This window comes from Branchiostoma floridae, chromosome 13 (assembly GCF_000003815.2).
Source record: "Branchiostoma floridae strain S238N-H82 chromosome 13, Bfl_VNyyK, whole genome shotgun sequence".
NCBI classification, from domain to species: domain Eukaryota; kingdom Metazoa; phylum Chordata; class Leptocardii; order Amphioxiformes; family Branchiostomatidae; genus Branchiostoma; species Branchiostoma floridae.
In genome coordinates this window covers 17590096-17597266 of record NC_049991.1, presented here as the reverse complement: position 1 = coordinate 17597266, position 7171 = coordinate 17590096, and positions in this window count along the sequence as shown.

Genomic DNA, 7171 nt, shown 5'->3' with positions numbered 1-7171 from the left:
TGTATATATACGTATTCCAGCGACAGGAATATGTCAAACACATACGCTAACTAGAGTTCCTCGAACACACATCTTCGCCAAATAAACATTCTTTATCGAAGGTCGTTGTTTTTGAATGATTAATGTATGTAATTATGGCTATAATGGACCGGATAAGCACCAAATACAGCTTAATACGAGATGTTAATATAGCAAAGCTGGATGTAAGGTCTTAAGTTAGGCTAGGTTAGGCCAGGTCTTTAGTTTTATATACGATTTCACTCTACAAAATGTACATTGCAGTCTTTTCGTAAAAAAAGAAATAATAAACAAACTTTGAGAGACTGGCCTATATATTAGATAATAGGTCATCTAAGGGTTACCTAAGGGTCATACGTAAGGATTGTTACGGCCCCGCCTTGGTGAATGTTTGTGTCCATCTCATGAAAATAGTAAGTAAAGTTTTGCAATCGCGAGTTAAGTCAGAGGTATTTTACACAGTCTACCTGGCCTGGCTATCACGTCAGGCTACTCAGATCCCCCCATTCATAGCCCCGCAAAGACAAAATAGCTGATTGACAGGCATAGTAATTGCTAATCTCCAAGTATTAGTATATTCATAAGCCTTACTTAGATCCTCCTCTACAACCTAGCACAAGCCGAGACAAGATACGATACCACCCGCGTTCTATGACCGCACTCGTACAACCCGGAAGTATATGATATTGTCGTAATCGGTTGCACGGAAACCCCCATGCAGTGTGAAATCGAGGCCAAAATCAGGCAAAAAGAGCCAGTTTGAAGGCCAACTTTGACTCTTGATCTTCAAATCTCATCCTGAAATAGTATTTGAATCATTAAGCGTACTGTATGCGATCGAACAACTCATGAGGATTACGTTGGCACCTTTGACAGCCTGATTTGGCCCACCGCGATGTTTTAATCTTTTTTTACGTGACCATGTCTTATGCCTCAAACGGGCGGGCGTGTAACACCCTGCCATGGCATGACGATTAGTTCTGCTCCACCTTTGATTTGTCTGTGCTAAGACCCGGAGACTGAGGGCAGGGGGTTAATTTGGTGTGACTGGCCCTTGTCAGGGAAAGGAGATCAGGCTTCTGCTTCTGTCTGAAGGGCTTGAATGATAAATGAAGATTAATGGTCCACACATTAGTGCTGGACTAGGGTGACAATGGTGCCAGTGTCATGTTGCACTGCACACCACTTTTGTAAGGGATGTGGTTCTCTCCATGATAAGAATCCCAGAGTAATTATATTAAGTAGATCGCAATTTACATAATTAGCATCTCATTATGTTGATAATCACCCTAAGTGCCTACCTACCAAAAGCAAAGAATATCCATCAATCCCCTCTGCAGTTATCCTTTTTAAAAGTTACAAACTATAAGACCCACTGCAGTTCCAAACAAGCTGCTAGGGGCCCAAAATTACACCATTGACTCCTAGTCCTAACAGCTATCCACCACTTAAAAATCATGAACATGGCACTTCTGGAAAATTTAGGCGCAAGCTTTGATGCTCACTTGCAGTACCAAAACAAGTCGCTAGGAGGCCCATTATCGAACTTGACCTTCCTTTCTGTGTCCCCTACCTATCAACAAAATATCATTAGCATCCATGTAGAACATCTCGAGTTATCGTGTTAACAGACAAACGCAATTACAGACAAAGCCAGCTACAGCACCATAGGTAAAAGCTAGCTAAACCATTCTCGCACATGACAATCCTTTACACAACCGCTACACACCTGCCAAATATCGTAGAAATCGCCCAGCTGCATTTTGAGTTATGCTTCTCGAAACAAACCTCGAAAAAATACAAAGCTCGCTGCTGTACCGTAGGAAAACGCCAGGTAAACCATTTTCAAACTAGGCATGCATTTCGACAACCGCTACACACCTACAAAAAATCAAAAAGTTCCATCCACAATTTCTCGACTTATATGCTGTTGACCTACATACAGACCCAAGTAAGCAATCTTATAATCTTCGCTGGCGAAGATAATTAATTTCCAACAAATAAAAATGTACCTTTTTCAAGTGGACAATGGAATAGCCTTTTCTCTGGGTTTGGAACTTCACACGGCGACATAACAGTGACTCCAGAAAAGAATTATTTCTCCCTTCGTCTCCCTTTCCTTCCTTCTTTCCTTTTGCCCGGCACAGAATTGTTGATATGTTGACATTTTAGGTTACATTTTGCAGACAGACATTGCTCTAGATCTAGCTTTACTTGTTAGACCAGATCCTCCATGATGACCTAGGGGTTCCCCGCACATGTCAACCTCAATAGGCATTGTAATGCTGAAAGATAGCACTGTTTGGACTCTGTTTCGAAGACGATTAAGCCATGTGTTGAGGAGTATCTGTCTCGATATCTAATCTCTAAGCAGATCCGACCGTACCTACCGGCTGATGGATAAAATCTTGGCCTGCAGTTACGAGAAGGTCTGCTCGAAGACTGTCAGCACCCAAAACCACTTCGGCTGTATACTATAATCTTATGTTATTCGCGTTGGGAGGCCATTGCATCGACGTGGCCAGCTGAGTGCGTACATCGTTATTCAGGTATGAGTTTTTGTTTGGATTTTCTAATGGCATGTTTATCGGGAGAAGATTTGATATTTCATTATGAAAAGAAAACCCATTAAAAAGTGAACGTCGCACTACTCTTACGGCTCTCAGTATTTTCTCCGAAGACGTTTGAAAGAAAGCTACAAATGTCACTCTCCTAGCCTGATTAAATCTCGCTTATAGCAGCACACCCAGCATCCGACCGGCGAGGGGCCAGTTACAGCCCTAGACAGCAGTTATTTTTCTAACTCAATCTTTATTCATATTTTACAAAAAATGGACAGCAGAGTTTGTGTTACACAGGCTATCACCCTCCCGAATTCACAAATATCTGCTGTCTACCAATCTCCAAGCAGATCCTACGATGGCATAAGATAGTACCAAACTGGCAAAGGCTAGTCAGCCAAGAGGTGTCCATTTGCCATGTAGCGAAACACACTCCTAAAGCCGGCTTCACTCCTCTGGCAGCTTTTGATACTATCTTATGCTACCGTAGGATCTGCTTGGAGATTAGCTGTCTACCAAAACAAATCCATTCCATGTCACTGCACTCAACCAACAACAGCCGTTACGCCACCAGGCAGTGACATGAAACTACCTGCCCTTTGACCTTACGTCTTTCTTCTGTGTGACAGCAGATAACTACCGACACCGCATATTACGCCTAGGGCAACTACAGGACAACTATCTGTCCCTCGACCTTTTTGTGTCGATAGATAAGATACTTGTTTAGAACGATGATCGTGTGCCTCATTTACACCAAACTGAATAAATGAGGGTAGTCCAAACGCTTTACTGTCTCTGATAATTTAATCAAAATTGATTCGGTGTCTGGTAAAGCATATAAAGCATAAAAAGAAGACAGACTTAGTTCTTTACATACAAGCTGACCTATCTTTGCGTTCAAGTCAATTGTTTTGATCATTCTTCGAGCAAGTCCGATTACAAAATTCGTTCATTTCATTATAGCAGTTTCAATTTTGTCTTTTACACACATTGTGCTGTCCAGGTATGACTACAAGTAAGGAAATGGACTGGTCGTGTACTAAGCTCAAAGGACTGCCATAAAAGACTGCATAACAGAAAAGACTCCCTTTGCACTTTATTTGTAAAACCACAGCATTACAAACATGGTGACCCCAAGTGTTACACCGAAGGACGGTTATACCGGCTATATAGAGATACAGATACAGATACAGATACCTTACTTGCTGTATTTACACTCAATCAGATAGAATCCTACATGTAAATCTAAGAACTACCCGCAAAATTGTATGTAGACTAGCTTTGATGCTCTTAAAATGACCATTATTTATATACACTCGTGCAACTATGATAACTACAACTCTACTAAAACGAAATAATCAAAATGCTTCAAATGCACAAAAAGTCATGGCATACTAAGATAATCATTCATCGATGGAAATACTGAGCGTATTTTCACACTACAACAATACCGTACAATAAGTTCAAACAAAGATATTATCGTATTACTTATTATTAGCAATTTCACACTTTCAGTTAGACATTTCCAGTTAACTGAGTGTGACAGCAGTGAACATAGCAAATGAGGATGGAAGCACGGCATATACTGTGAAGATCTTATGTAAATTTAGTTAATTGAAGACAACTGATGGGCTTCCACGTTATTACTGGAGCACTTCCTTCAGACATCCGACCGATGACTGGCCTCGGAAAGCACTACTTTCCCAAGAACCACCAGCCGCTGCCTGATTTACCTGAAAGTAGAATATTATTGTAGATTTGTTATTGGCAATTTACTTGCTATAATCTTAGTATTTGCAGTTAATAAAGAGGCTTTGTCTTATTGCTCTTTCCATGTAATGCATGTGGCAGTCTTTAACGATTAATGATCGCAAATTTCAAATAATCTATTTGTACATCTATCAATACCATATACATTAATCTACAAAAAGTGCCATTTCCTTTAAACAAACACTTCTGCAAAATATGTGTATAACAGTGAAATAAACCCATTTGACAAGCATGACAAGGTTAATAGACTGCAAATACCTAGATAGTAATGGAAGAACCCTTCTCCTGAACTGCACCATAGATGATATAGAGCTATGCTTAGTAAATATTTATGCCCCAAATAAGGTTAAAGAAAGAAATAACTTTATTGTGAAACTGTCAGATTGGTTAAGTAGCTTAGACCCCACTAACCTAATTTGTGGTGGAGATATAAATTGTGTTTTGAATCCTGAATTTGATAAAAAGGGGGGTAGACTAGATACTGCAGGAAGGTCTGCTAAAGTTGTGAAAAAACTATGTTCTAGACTGGAAATATGTGATGCTTATAGGTTAGTTAACCCCACCACCCAACAATTTACTTGGCGTAATCTTACAAAGAATGTAGCCTGTAGACTAGATTTTTGGCTAATTCACAAGACCCTTGTAGGAAAAATTGACAAATGTGATATAAGACCTGCAATACTTACCGATCACCAAGCCATATTTCTAAAACTCAAATTCCATAACTATGCCAGAGGCCCTGGAACTTTTAAACTAAATGTAGATTTATTGAGAGACAAAGAATACTTTGAGAATATCTGTAACTTAATTCAACAAGAGAGTAATAAGAACACTACATCAAATAGAGATAAACTAGATTTATGTATGATTAAAGTAGCTGAGTTTTCAAAACAATATGGAGCCAAGAAAGCCAGAGAAAGCAGAGAACAGATAGAGAGGTTAGAGAAAAAAGTCTCCTTTCTTCAAAATGAGATAGATAAAAATCCAACTAATGACAATATACTTAGCTACAAGCAAGCACAATCTAGCTTAGAAGACCTTTATATGAAAAAATCACATGGAGCTTATATAAGAGCTAGAGCCAAATGGAGAGAAGAGGGGGAAAAACCTACTAAGTACTTCTTAAACTTGGAAAAGAAAAGAGGAAGTGACAAGGATATTAACGCATTATCCATTAATGGAAGAGAGATTAATAGAGACTCAGATATTCTTTGTGAATGTAAGAAATACTATGAACAACTATACCAGGAAGACAATATAAGTGATGTAGCCATGGATCAATACTTAGAAAGTGTACAGTTAGAAAATATTTTGAGCCAAACTGACAGAGAATTCTTAGATAAACCAATTACTAAAGATGAATGTAAGGATGCCCTTTTCTCTATGAAAGAAAACAAAAGCCCTGGCCTTAATGGCATTCCCTCAGAATTTTTTAAGATGTTTTGGCCCTATATAGGAGACCTAGTTTATAATTCTATCCAGGAAACATTGGTAGAAGGTAAAATGTCTGTTTCACAAAGACGTGCAATGCTAAGGTTAATACACAAAAAAAATGAACGCCACAACCTAGATAATTGGAGACCAATTAGCCTTCTCAACACTGAATACAAAATATTTGCCTTTGTTCTTGCCAACAGACTTAAGAAAGTTTTGCACAAGTTAATTGATAATGACCAAACAGCTTATATCAAGGGTAGATTTATTGGACAAAATGTAAGACTTATTAATGATGTTATTGAATATGCTAAAACCCAAAATATCCCTGGAGCAGTAATCTTCCTGGATTTTAGTAAAGCTTTTGACACTTTAAATAGAAAATTTATGTGGAAAGTTTTAGAAAAATTTAACTTCGGCTCCTCATTTATCAGTGCAATAAAATGCATGTATAATGACATTAGCAGCACCATCAGTAATAGAGGATGGTTATCTGACTTCTTTCCCTTAAAGAAAGGCATACGTCAAGGCTGTCCCATATCTGCTCTTCTATTCATCCTCACGGTAGAAACTATGGCTGTAAAGATTAGACATGCACAAGAAGTGGAAGGAATTAAAGTTAAAACACAATCTACTGAAACTGTTGACATTAAAATCTCACAGGTAGCTGATGATACCACCTTATTTGTTTCTGACCTTACATCAATGGAAAATGCCTTCAGACTTATTAAAGATTTCTGTAGTGTTTCAAGCCTAAATTTAAATGTTAAAAAATGTGAAGGTTTATGGATTGGATCCTATGTTGACAGACAAGACACTCCCTTGGGTATATCTTGGCCAAAGACACCTATAAAATCCTTAGGCATATACTTCTATAACTCATCCCTACACCATGAATGTGAACTGCTAAACTGGGAGAAAAAAATTGAAAGACTGAAAAGCACACTTCAAATCTGGAAAGGTAGAAAACTAACTCTTTTTGGAAAAGTTACTGTCTTAAAATCCCTTGCCCTTTCACAAATAATCTATAACATGTCTATGATTATTACCCCACCTTGGGTGATTAACATTGTAAAGAAAGAAATGTTCACTTTCCTGTGGAATGGTAAAAAAGATAAGATCAAAAGAGATGTTGTTAGCCAACCTATTGAGTTGGGAGGTTTAGGCCTGACAAACTTAGATCACCAAAAACAAGCCCTACTTGCATCCTGGGTACCAAGATTAGTAAGGAATGACAACGCAAGATGGAAAGTTATTGCTTTAACATTTATAAACTCCCTTGGTCCAGACAATTTACTATTACATATGAATTTTACTTCTGATAAAGATGGTCCTGACATGAGTAAATTCCCCACATTTTATAAACAGGTAATATCATCCTTCCACTC